General features: G+C 39.0%; 1 protein-coding gene across 1 annotated transcript in view; it reads left to right on the top strand.

Annotated features, from left to right (window-relative positions):
* Positions 1–14,175, top strand: part of LOC134206754 (netrin-B-like) — a 74,800-nt gene that overhangs the window by 48,260 nt on the left and 12,365 nt on the right. The gene's annotated exons all lie outside the window — the stretch shown is intronic.

Genomic DNA, 14,175 nt, shown 5'->3' with positions numbered 1-14,175 from the left:
CCTTGCTTTTTTCAGAACATCCTCTAAGGACGCTTCTTCAAAGTTCTAACTGGAAGCCAGGATTCGAGGAATCTCCGTAGGATACTGGGGTACCCCAGGGTTCCGTTTCGGTGGTGACTCTGTTTCTTGTCGCCATGAGCGGTGTGTTTCGTTCACTTCCACCGGACATTTACGTCTTTGCCTATTCCGACGATATATTGCTGGTAATTGTTGGCCACACTCCTGGCCCCACGCGAATACGAACCCAATCTGCCGTCAGGGCTGCCATCGCAGGCCAGCTCTGTGAGCTCACTATGACCATCTGATGTACGTCCAGAGATCGTCTCGCCGTTGGGCCAGTTGTCGGACTAAGCGTCAAATTGAGAGAGAATTGTAAAAGTCCTCCCGGACATCTGTACCGTTTTTTCGGCCGAAGCAGTTGCAGCTTTAATCGCCGCCACCCTCCGTCCACGAAGCACTTCCTCGCCCTATCCGATTCTGCTAGTGTTATCTCCGCGCTCCAGAGCGAAACGCCTTAGCACTGCTGGATCTAAGGCATTCTAAGAAATATGCTTCCGGATACGACTTTTGCCTGGATCGGGGCACTGCGGAGTGCCTGGAAAACCACGGCCGATCACCTTGCGAATCGCCCTAAGCCCTCTTTTCAACCAATAAGGTCATCTGGAAGGCCTCACACCTTCCCAATTCCAACAACGTCACCTAACCCTCCATCTATCTCCTGGTCGTTTCATTAGCACCGCAGGTTTGAAAATGCCGTTCTGATTGTATATTGTTTGCGTCTGTTACAAGGCGTTCTGTTCAGTCTAAACTGTTGGATAACCTGCGATCAATCTAGCACAAGTTTGCGGAAATCTCTGCTACTGTTCACCTATATTTCGTCCATGTTCCCTTCTCGACCTGTTTTTAACTTCAAACCAACCATTCTTTAATTAAACTTATGCATATGAAGGTCCAAATATTGGACCTGAGGATCCATTCAAGTCCCCTCCCTTAAAGTTCCCCTGGTCTTGGTACTTACGACGAATTAAGAACAGTCAAATATCAAAATTCACATAAATAAGACAAAAAGAGAAATAGAGGAAGATTACAGCGGACTGAAGATGGAAACTAAACGGATCGGTCCAGCCTACAATATGTCAAATTCAGTAGGCTCAAGAGAGACAATGTTTGCAATTTCCCGAGAATTTGTATCAGTTTTTAAAATTGAGGGTTGATACACTTGGATTAAACTTTGTTTAGTTTGATCGAGGAAGGAAATGGTCACATTAGCGAATTACGTCTAATGATGGCTGAAGAATAGTGAGCCTAAACGCGTAACGTGAAAAAGCTGATTGATTTCATCGTCACCGAAAAAAGCCAATCAATTTCAATCAATCAAATAGTATTCGCCTCTTACCAAATAGATCATCTACAAAACACTCATAGGACCGACAGTCTCCATGGTCACAAGACCTTGGACAATACTTTGGAGGACCAACGCATGCTTAGTATTTCAATACCAAAACAAACGCTATACCCATCTATGGTGTGGTGCAGATGGAAGACGGTACGTGGAGGATGCCAATGAACTATGGATTGCAGCAGCTATCCACTACCCATCGCTCACACCGCGAAAATCGGACGATGGCGATGGACCGGACACATAGTCAGAATGTCGAACAACAATCCAAAAGAACCGAACGACCAAAAATCGGGCGAGGTAAATCGATCAGGTGAAAGATGAACTGCGGATCCTTCTGAGACTGCGTGGCTGGCGATATGCAGTCGTATGCCGAGCAGAATATAGGTTTTTTTTTGTGTAATGCACAACTCACTCCGGCCTTAATTGCATAAATTATAAAAAATAACTATCTTCTGCATCAGCCATCACACTATAAACATAGGGGTGTACAAATCGGAATAGCCAAGTCTGTCCATTCTGACTGCTGCCAAAGGTAGAGATTCTTTGATCCTCATTTTTCACTGTACTTATTTTGCACCAATATTTCTGTTCGTTTGACATTGATGACATCGTAGTGTTTGCGAATGTACGTTTAACAGCACGTTGCTGACGACTTCAAAGTATTTCTAAAAGTGTGTACTGGAAGTGATGTTTCCGAAAACGCTTACTCTCGTTGAGTATTAAGTAAGACTGTAAAAGTTGGATGTTTATAGTTTAGGAGTTCACGTACAAGTATGTCATTATCAAGATATATTTTCTTTTTGTATATTAGTAAGGAAGTGTGAAAAGATTTGCAATTCGTTCAAATTATGGTCGAGGATTGCCAAGATGCGCCATACTTTTGAGCTACATGACTAAAATTTGACTTGATCGCTCCTTACAGCCCCATCGCCAGCCGATGATGACATAGTAGAAATCAATCTAGTCAATCCAATATTTCCTCTATCGATTGGCTGCTCTTCTCATACATAGTGACGAAGAGCTGATACAATTTAATAGTTTATAGCATTGGCCGTGGTAGTGGTTAGTAACTGTATCTAAGTGGCTGTAAGAAGAGTAGATTGCATACGCACTTCATAAAAGTATGGCGATCGTTATCGAGTCCACAAGCGGCGGGTGGTGAATGGCAATGTAATGAACGGTTTTGCTTATGGCCGATATCGCAGCGTGTTTGACTTTGCTCAAGTGTCTGGCCGTAGGTAACTCTACTCGATGGAGATTGATCGTGCTCGCTGAGATGTGTGTAAGTAATGAAGATCTACTCCACAATTTATGAGACGTGGACGGGTACAATTGAGAAAGTTCAACCGGTCCGGACTATCGACTGAAGGTTGCATTTCTGTCTCAATGCAAATTTCCATAGAAAATTTTCAGAAGCAGTTCTCGAGAATTTAATTTATCTCCAATCAACATTCTATTGAATCTAAAACGAATTTGTGTTCTGACCGACCAAAGGTCTGGGAACTAATCATCATACATGATCCCCATTAAAGAGCATAAAGCCGTTCAAAATGTGATGAAATGTGGCTTCACTAACAAGAAACCCAAATCGTCGGTTTATCCGATTTAAATTAAATGGAACCCCACACCGACAAAAGTACGCTAAAAACTAACTCTAAAGGATGAATCAAGTCACGCGATTCCGAGCAAAAAAGTGCCGAAAAGATCCTCGAACAAAATCTGTCTGAAGTTTTCTCCCACTGACTGTAGTGTGGTAAGCCTCCACAAGGTAGGATGGTTGGCAGATAGTTGATGTTGATGCATTCTTGCGTCCCCGAATCGTATCAGGTTTACAGTCTCTGCTGTAGCCGGCTCTATATTCATTCGAACGTTTTTTCATTTTTTTTATTTTACACCTTGCTGTGGAAAGAGCATTTGGTTCGATTCCGTTGAATTTGGGTTTCCGCTTTTGCACCTTCTCTTGGCGAATTCACGTTTGAATGCAGTTCGGTACGTTGGCTGTTGGCATTCAAACTTAGATTTTACAGTCGTTGGTGTTATTTTGTTGCTCTTTTCATTGTGTAGGGTTATGGCATATTTCCGTCCGAAATCTAATTCCTGCCATAGGTGTCGGCACAGAAGCTTGGTTTAATTTGTTGAATTGCTTTGATTAATGATTTTAGCCTTGGATGGGGATTCGACCCCAGACGGAAATACCTGCCGCAGCGGCTGCGCTGCATCTCGTTTGGCGCACTATCTCCATCTCTACCCCGATGGCAACAGACGCTACTCGGGTACCTGACGCAATGGTGCATATTGCGAATGCATATTTATAATTATATGACGATTAAGCGTCGCACCATCGAATGCAGATGGGGCACATCGTCGCATTGATGATCGGATTCGACAGCTTCGAGACGAGTGCAGACTGCGGTAAAACACCGCTGCTTTGTTGATTGCTAATATAGATCTGTTTCCACTCTATAGGGAATATAGAGCCCAGAGGTTAGGAATCTCGCAGACCGCATTCCGATTGCTTGTAAAACACTGTTCATTGTCGTGATCTTTGACGTCTTTAAAACTATATAGTTTGAAGAATAACATTAGTAGAGACTGTGATGTGTCAGACAACGTGTACTTAAAAAAAAGGATTATTATATCGTAACAGAGCATTTATTTTATGCCTTTATCGTATACTAAGTGTTTGAAAAGGCTATAGATTCACCCCGAGAAAGATTTTTTTTATATACGGCGCTCGGAGACCCATAGCGACATCATCACCTCAGCTCGACGAATTGAAGTAATGTCTGTGTGTATGTATTTCTCACGATTCCATAGCTGACGTAGTTTCGCATGCATGCGAGTATATTTGAGGACACATTTCACATGTTTAAATCATTTCTAAACGTAAACACTTAAGTAAGTTTACTATTGTAAATAGCCCAGTTCAGATTATCCCACAGAAGTAGTGCTGGGAGGCAGTTCCTGGGGAACCAGGGTATTAGTAGAGAGGGTAACTCAAGTAACCTTTTGTTGCTTGGGTAGGTTTAGTGTGTCCGGCGTTCCCTCAACCCCAGTCCTTAAGTGATAATTTCCGGTGTCTGTTTGCAGATTTGCCCTCATGCTTCTATATAAAAAAAGATCAGATTATGATCTTTAAAGTTGTAACCAAAATACTTTTCATAATGTTCGAGAAAGACATTATTACCGATTTTCTTGGCTCAGACGATCGAAATCTTTTCGTAGTCAATGAACACCAAATAGAGGGCCTCATGAAATTTATTGACCATCTACAAGATGATATGGAGCGTGACAATATGGGCAGAATCGTACCTGCATTGAGCATTTCTCTCTGCTGATATGCGATCGAGAAGCCAGGATCCTTTTTGTATTGCATGCTTCCCGAGATCTTCAACAAACGATCTCTTTTCAGCTAGATTTTATAGTCGTCGTGTTTTGAATCGCCACCCGAGACTCTTTTCCCGCCGCTGAATCTGAGCAACGTGTATTTGGGTCTCGCCAGTTAGAGGATGATGGGCAGACACGAATCATCAAGAAGACTCCATCTTCATTTTCGGCTGATGCCGATGTAGTCGATTTGATTTTCCACGTGAGACCCACGTGACTTTGTGCACTGGTCGATGAGGAAAAAGCGATCCTCCAATTACCATGTTATTGCCACTGAATTCTACAAAAAGCTCACCGTTTTTGCTCACTTCTCTCATGACATGCTCACAGTTCGTGTTGTTGGCGCCGAGCTTCGCATTCAACCTGATTTCCACATCCCAGGTCGCACCTCTTCACTCTAGCTGATGTTCAAAGACAACAGTGCTCACGCCCAGGCTACACTATCTGCTAAGTACGCAACTTTTAACTGACGGTAAATTGTCAAACGAGCTCGTGGAAGCGAGTATTGGAACTTATGAGGACCAGAGCTATGTTATATGACATATGACTGACTGAAAGCTATGTTGAATGCTCCTTTCCGGATGTCAAATAGAATGTTCGAAAGATTTCGAATCATAGGATCATTATCCGTATAGCACTGTGAACAGTTTAATATGCACCTTGAGAAGCGATCCCTTTGATTGTTATTCTGCTTATCTTACTCAATTAATTAAAATTTGCAATTTAAACACAATCACTTTCGGTACATAATTCCAACATGCGAACTAATGGCACCTGAAATTTCGCGTTTGCTGGGTGGCGAATTGTTTTTGAACTGTTTTATTTTAGTTCCAGAGCCTACTTCTCATTTCAATGCCCATAAAGCTTACTGTAAAGTATAAGATCAGGATGAGATAAATAAATGATTTATAAATTAATTCCCTCAAACCCCCTTCAATTTATTGATATCTCTCGAAGTGGACGGATTTCAACGCTGTACGAATTTCGGTCTCCCACGGTAGTTCAAGTATCGTTCTGCTTTCATTTTGGAATAGAAATGCCTCGGCCTGTAGCATAATCAAAATTTTACTAATAATATTGGTAGAGTAGCTTGTAACTTATGTTTTTCCGTTGTAATGAATCTAAGTATCAATTTACAAGTCTAATATTACAAGTAAAGCGCACTAATAATATTAGCAGAATTTACAGTAACTGTTGATAAATAAAATACAAGTACATATTAGCGTTTGGCTTGTGTTTCTTTTACAAGTATGAATGGCTGTAATTTAATTTACAAGTAGCTTCTGTTTCACTATTTCAGCTGTGCAAAGTAAATATACATAGTTTTATTTTTATACAACTCAACAGAGAAAAAAATATTATTCAAAGTGCTTTAAATTACCATAAAAATACTATGCACTAAGAATAAATCTCTCGTTCCATTACAAAATTGAGAATTATGAAATTTTTTCAAATAACTCTGGAGAAAGCAGAAATACTTTATAGTGCTGACATCAAGTATTCAAATGGTAAGGCGCTAACTACTCAAAAGTGGTTTGTTTTCGCTTAAAACCGTACTCTTTAGTAACTGTATTTACCTAAAGTTGACTTTATTCAACTCAAATGTGGGTTGTAGTAATAAACAATCTTGGGTGGGGCCATGCATCTTGCCCTATTTTCGACAACAATCATGGAAAAGAAAGGAAAAACTACTTAAATTTTCAATAATTTTTTTTAATAGGATCGCCTAAATTTCATAATTGGACTAAAAATCTAGGGGTTGTATACAAGACACGACCGCTCGACGTAAACTACATAAAACCTAAAATAATACACTGAACCAATCATTCCGCTCTTTATAGAAGAGAAGGAATCAACCCTACACTACTTCCCAACTTTAGCACCACCTCCCACCACCCCTTTCATACACCATCGTTCAATAATTGATAATTCCTAAAATGGCAATTCAAGGATTGGAACATGCTTATAGGGGGTGCATGATGCATAAAAGAACTAAAATTTTCTAGTTTAGCGTTGATAATCAAAGGTTTCAATACTACTGTAAATTGGTGGAAGTTTGCGAATCGATTGATATACAAATCTTTAAAATCCATTGTAAGATAAAGGACCTAATGTGTTACAAATCTTACATGATTTCGTGACGGTCCCCAATTTTGAAATTTCATTACACCTGTATCCGAGTCTTCCCCTTAGACGTAGTTTACGTCAAAACAAAATACAAACCCGCATAAGTCCCGCAATACACGTAAACGAGTCTAGCGAAATTAGATTTTTCATGGAAGATACGTTCGAGTAAAGTATAAATCGCCCAAATTAAAACCCATGTTAAACCCAAAATCCGCCTATAAAACACAACGTAGTAAACCTTTCCAGTGTGCATTACTTTCTCTTTGAAGGATAATAAATTCGTGTTCCGTGTATTCCTATAGCAGTATTCTATGCACAAACTTGCAGAAAAACTATAACTCTTTATCTCCGCATTCAGTGAACTGTCGGATGAATTTTGACGGTACCTGACAGACTTGTCATTTCAACCTTACTAATAATACAAGTACTAATATTATTAGTTGGCGAATCACTTTATGCAACACAAATTCAAGTACTTGTAATTTTTCGACTTGTAACTTAGCTAATATTATTAGTCTGATTATGCTACAGGGCCCTGGGCGGTCCGATACTGCACACCCTCTTTTTTCTCCCGCACTAGTTTCCCGGACTACTTTGCTTTTCAATCAATTAAATGACTGAGAGCTTTCGGAAAATATGATGAAAATACTGGAAGCAGGGACGCGCCTAACTGGAAGTCTTTGGGGACCAGCATGGAGATCCCATACCACTTCTATATTGCCTCGAAAAAAACAGGCGAACTGAAACCCAAGTACACGAAAATAGCTCAATAATATCAAATTTTGATAAGATATGAATAATAAGATACAAAATAAGATATGGATATAATTGATATAAGAGATAAAAGATCAGGGGCGCCCCCAAGCGGAAGATCGACCAACCGGAATGGGGATCCTCCCGGCAGGTTTCAGGGTCTCACCTCTCCTACCCTTGGACAACCGAAATCGGAACGCGTTATCTCACTCCAAACCGGCCAAACAATAGGGACTAATCAACGTTGTATACACCTTGCAACTTGGCATCAGCAATTTTTTGGAACCCTTGAATGCAACCGGCAGATAATGCAACCGGCAGCGTTGTTGGTCGGTCTTGTTTTCATCGCTCCCTCGGATCTTTCCATAACAAGAAGCTGAAAAGTTAAATCAGTAAATCAAGGAGCTGGAATGCATTTCATCAGAAGACTCGAAAGCTGGAATAGGAATGCTTCCAAGGATCACTGTTTCTCGTCTTTCTCACCTAGACCAGTAAGTTACACGAGGACGAGCACCCACAAATCTGGTACATTGGACCATCCGGTAGAAAACGGGGTTCTGAATAGAATTCGCAGCATGGGAAAAACACATAAATTATAATACGGGACCGGGTGCCGAGTGGACCGCCTGAGACGCCTCCAACCAGAAGTTGGAAAATCAGAATGGGAATGCCTCCTGGGTCGTCCTATTTCGGCTTCCCCCGCCTGTACAAAGCCCAATTGAAATTACCCTCAAGCCCGGAAATTAGGATATTCTGGTGGAAATTTGGTTTTTAACCTAATCATCAATAACAGAAGAAGAATACACTCAAAACGTAGAAAGTATATCAACAAACCCTAACGATATCAACCTGACCGATCGGTTCTACTCAGAGAAAGGAGATGAGTCTGATTTCCTGGGATGCCCCCAACCGGAAGCTGATTCTGGGCGGAATGAATGCCTCTTATCCTATCGTGGATCCTTCGATCCTACACTCATCAAACTTAAGCATCTCCAATCACCTACAAGTCCGGATGTTGGACCGTTCCGGTGGAAAACTGTGAAATGCAAACACCTCAACAAGACCGAAATCTTTTGGCCAAAGCAATCGAAAAACTGGGTTTTTGAAACTCGATGGACTATACATCAACAACTGCTTGACATCTTGGACTAACGCTTAACCTGTCAAAAATTGTCCTACAATCTTGCAGGTTTGTTCACAAGCTATACCATACCTGCAAGCTTTGTATTAGGCCTCCATATGCCTTCTTACCGGTTGTTGTACAGTCGTTTGTTGTTGTACCGGTTGTGTAGCAGTCTCCCAAACGGTTTGACATTCCATTAACAATGCTGTAATGGAAGCATCCTAATTATAATACATAATTTTATAAAATCACTCAAAAAAAAAACTATCGATAGAAAAAGTTTAAATTAAAAAAAAAAAATTGCTGCTTCAAAATTTCACCGCCAGAACTTGAGCAAATATTTTAGCCCGAGATGACGTATTAAAAACAGCTGGAGCAAAAAGCGCAGTAAGAGAAAATGTAGCAAAATTAATATGTTAGCTTACATCAAAATAGATTTTAGGTTGTTTTATCTCCAAACAAAATTAAAAAAATTTAACCTTACTTTTATTTGAATCAAACTCAACCTTAACCTAATAAATCAGTTACAAACCGCCAACATTTCAATTTGAAACTAGTCAACAGAAATGTCATTTTTACGAGTTAGAAACAACCAATTTCGAATGACATTTCTGAGCCTTTTGAAAATAGGCTCCTAAGCTTCTTGAAGGAAGAATTCCGAGCCCCTCAAAGGAAGTTTTGAGCCACTTGAAAGGGGCTTGAGCCTAGAAAGTGAGCTTTCGAGCCTCTTGAAAGGAAGCTTCAAAAAGAGGCTTCCGAACCACTTCAAAGGGGTATGGCGGAAAGAAGAATTCCGAGCCCCTTCAAAATGTGGTTTCCAAGCCTGATGGAAGGGGTCTTTCGAGCCTCTTGAAAGGAGGCATTAACCATCTTAAAATTACTTTGCTGGGCCTTTTGAAATAGGCTTCTACTCTTGAACACGAGCCCCTGTATGGGTTTCCGAGCCACTTGAAAGTGGGCTTCGAGCCTCTTGAAAGAAGGGTTCCGGGTCTTTTGAAAGAGGATTTGTGACCCTATTAAAAAAGGGGCATCTGAGCCTCTTTGATTGAGGGCTTCCTATATGTTTTGAATGGCGGCTTCCGAACCACTTCAAAGGGGGCTGACTGAAAGAATACGGACCCCCTTTGAAGGAAGTCTCCGAGCCACTTGAAAAAGAGGCTTCCGAGTCTCTTGAAAGTGGGCTTCCGAGCCTTTTGAAAGGGGGTTGGCTGAAACCTAACCTTTGAATTTAATATTTTCAATTATTTTCCTTGGAAGGAGGCTTTCGAACCGCGTAGAAGAAGGCTTCCAAGGGTTTTATGCTTCAAGGCTTCTGAAACTCCAAATTTAATATTTTAATTAGGAAGTATACTCTTAACATATTTCATAAATTTGTTTCGATTCTGAAGATTTTTTTGATATTTTGGTCGGCAGCCCTTCATACACTGTGTTGGCTGTGGTGGACATGATTCGATATGTTTTGATTTACTAATAGCTAATCCCTCCGAAAGTTCCTCCAGGAATTCCTCCGGAGGATCCTTCAAAATTCTTCTGGAAGTTCCTCCAGGAATTTCTTCCCAAGCAACACGTGTAATCATACATAGGTTTGTAAGATCTATTTATAACAAGACTGAATGCCTGATGTTTGGCCTAGGCACTTCTGTATAACTCTTTTAAAACGAAAAAAGCGCAAGAGGTGGAGTCTATATAAAACAAACTGAAGTTGCATTTGGTTAATTTTGGAACATGTGTAGCCAATATAAAACAATCATGGAATGGAATTAAATCTGCAGTAAAATACAATGTCGAAGCTTAGAAAACAATGTCTTTTTCGGGTTATGCATGATAATAACTAGAACAAATATACATGTTCAAAAATTCATGTTCTTCAGAGTTCTATAATAAAGCTTTGTTCTGCGGATTCAAGTTATGACAAACTTGAGCATTCTAGACCTGTATTTTTCAAGCTACTTGAATCATAATACTGATGCATTAAATTTTGAAATTTTGCAATACGTAAAACCATATTGGCTCCCAGTCTCCATGTATAGGGTTGCCAAATCCACGATAGAAAATATTTGAATGATCTAGCTCATTCAAAGGTTGTACTTATACATGATTTTTGTACAGCAAAAGAGCTATTTGAAACAACAAAATTCAAACATACTAAACCGTATGCAAACTATCAGTCTATAATAATGAAATATATAAAAACTTATTGTTAAAGAACAATTTTCTATTCAGTTCATTTTTTCATTTATATTCACATTTCTGTCCATACAAATGAAAAATTCTTTTAAATCAAATGCTTTTGTTGGACGGTGCTTGTCAAACTGAATTTAATTATGTGAATTTCATGTTATCAGGTGTTATCAAATGATACATATACGCCACTTTGTAGGCCCTCGATTTATTGTATTAGAAGTTTAATATTCAAATCATTTCAATATAATATTATTGGATTTACTTGACCAATGGATTCGAAGTTCGGTTCACTTGCCTTTCAAGCGTTACTTTTAGCATTGTTGCAAACTCAATAAATGTTTGGTAGATTGCCTTTGTATTTTGTTTCTTGTCTGTCAAAACATCGGAGAAGTCAGATGGAACAGCAAAAGCACTGAGACTTGTCGATTTTGACAGATTTTACTATGAAATAGATGTGAAGGTAAAACGGCGATTTTTTAACGACTGTTCAAGGAGCGACTTTTTCGAACGGTCGGGTCCAATAGGGAAATCCACGTACAATAACATAACTATAGCAGATTGGACGTTGCTGTGAATCGATACTTCTTGTTTTTCAATAAATCACGAGCAGTGATTGAAATCTTACCAACGTATTGTCAGATTTTCTGGATGTGATACACTGCGCGCGTTTGTAATGTTCCCAAATGGGTCTGCACAAAACTTCACGCGGCGAATCACTGTCGAAAGGTACAGCCGCGCCAAACGATACACCCAATGCTATTCACCCAAAGAATCAAAGAACAGGGTGCAGTAAGCGCGGTACCTTCCTGAAGTTCGCCGCGCAATTTTTGACAAATTCAGCAATATCCACGGAAAGCAGCAAACGCCAGGTTTGATTGAGAACCGGATTTTATCGAAGATCTTTCTCGCATTTTCTGATTTTGGAACTTGTATATTGAAGAAATAGTTTAAATATGAAGTTATAAGTGTCAATACTGTCAATTAGAGGAAGCTACACTTTTAAATCAAAGAATAACTTGTTACAGATTGTACAAAACAATACACAATAATTAAATAATTAAATTTATGCTTTTCTCATTTATGGATATTTCTGACATATAGACTTATTTGTGTCTTCAGATATTTACTTCTATGTTTTATATAGTATTGAGAGCAACTAATAAAAACAGTCGAATAATAGCAGCTATGATTGATGGTGGTAAATAAGTTATATTTGGGAGTTTGTGAGAAACAATAAAAATCGACTACTGAAAACATAGTTTTATTTAATCTTTTATAAACCTCATCGAAGTAGGAATAAATTAACCAGTTTATCAGATATGTTTTGTAATGATTTTAAAAACGGTAAGTAACTACATAATATGTTTGATTATAAGTATGTTCAATTGACTTTGGCTATTTCGCAGGTGAAGAATGAAATCAATACCGACAGATCATTTTCACCATCATCCTATTTAGGATGAGGACGTATACATCTTTACGAGGAAATATACTTTGTCAATCTTCTGGATTATTTTTATGTTGATTATTTAATGCTCAAGCTAAATCTGTGATTGGCAGTTCATCAACAGATTATAAACCAGTGAAATAAATGTAATAGATTTTAGCAATTATATCTGTTTTAATGAGGTTTCAATACTACTTGATAGTACCTTACAATTTATTACTATGATATTAATGTGTTGTAAATACGTGACAGTTATGGCAATAAAAGAAATGTTTTTATTAGGTTGAACTGAATCATTGGTGGGTATGTTGGGAAGAAAAATATTGGAGACTGTTCTATCTTCTACAACTTATAGTCCCATTAATCTCATTACAACTCAATAAACTTCATTATTTTTCTGATACCATAATGTTGCATTCTACTTGGGTTCGGTATTGAAATAATTATATTGAGCAGTCTTAGGGAAAATGTTACAAGTCAAAATACTTAAACTTCCATTTACTTTATATATATTCCTTATGTATCATCAGATACGTGTTTCTTTTCTCTGAAACTTTGCAGTGTTTTGTTATCGACTGATCGATAACAAAACCTGAAAAGTTTCAAATGCATTCATTGATGAGTAATTTAATGTTACTGTTTCTTCGGTAGTTCCTCCAGGAATGCCGGAGGTTCCTCCAGGAATGCCGGAGGATCCTCCAGGAATTCTTCGAGTTCCTCAGGATTCCTTCTAGAGCTCCTCCAGGAATTCCTCCGGAAGTTCCTCCAGGAATTCCTCCGGAAGTTGCTCCAAGCTCTCTGGAAGTTCCTCCGGATTCTCCCAGAAGGTTCTCCAGGGATTTCTCCGGAAGTTTCTCAAGAAATTCCTTCCGAAATACCTCCAAGAACTCTTTATAAATTACTTTGGGATCTCTTCAGAAATTTCTTCTGAATTCCTTTTAAATCACACATAAAATTTCTGAACCAACTACTTCTTTATCTAAATAAAATTAATTGAATTTTTAAATGAAATTCTGAAATAATTTCGAACCCAAACTTAAAAAAAAAGCTTAAAATTTTCTAGGAGAAATTTCTCAAATTAAAAAAAAACTTTGGATTTCTTGGGATGCGTCTTATTTCCTGATTCAAATTCAAATCCAACTCGAAAAAGATAATTCATAAAACAAAAATCAGTCGGTCATAAAAATCGCATATGCTTTTCAATCAGACCGATCTGTCAAAAACAATTTTATGTCGATCAAATATAATCTCGTTATGTGAACAGCGTTATTTGGGAACTGTTGAAGTGTCACTTTCGAATTTAATGTGATTTTATGTCGGGAAATTATTTTTATGTTTGCCTGAACATACTTGTACAGCAAAATCAACTCAATGCTAGTTTCAGCTATGGGTAGTAGACCTGTGCGCCGCCGCACCACGCCGCCGCCGCCGATACTTTTTGACGTATGCCGACGCCGGTTATCACCCGAATTTCGTATTTCACGCCGATGATTGGTCAACACAAAATCAAAGGATGCACATGCAGTGCGTTTGCATCTGCCAGACCAAAGCAACCTATCAGTATTAATAAAATAGCTATTGGATTTGGAACAACCCCCCTCCTTTCAAAATGGTACCTGGCTTCTGGAGCTGGAGCAAGATGACCCTCCAACATGTGACCCACCAAATTAAACGTTTCCTTCCTTCTCCTTGTACTTCATGCCAGAATGGTTAACAAAAAAAACTTTTCAGCAGCAATACGTAACCTTCTAG

This window comes from Armigeres subalbatus, chromosome 1 (genome assembly GCF_024139115.2).
Source record: "Armigeres subalbatus isolate Guangzhou_Male chromosome 1, GZ_Asu_2, whole genome shotgun sequence".
NCBI lineage: Eukaryota > Metazoa > Arthropoda > Insecta > Diptera > Culicidae > Armigeres > Armigeres subalbatus.
This window is presented reverse-complemented; position numbering and strand designations above follow the sequence as displayed.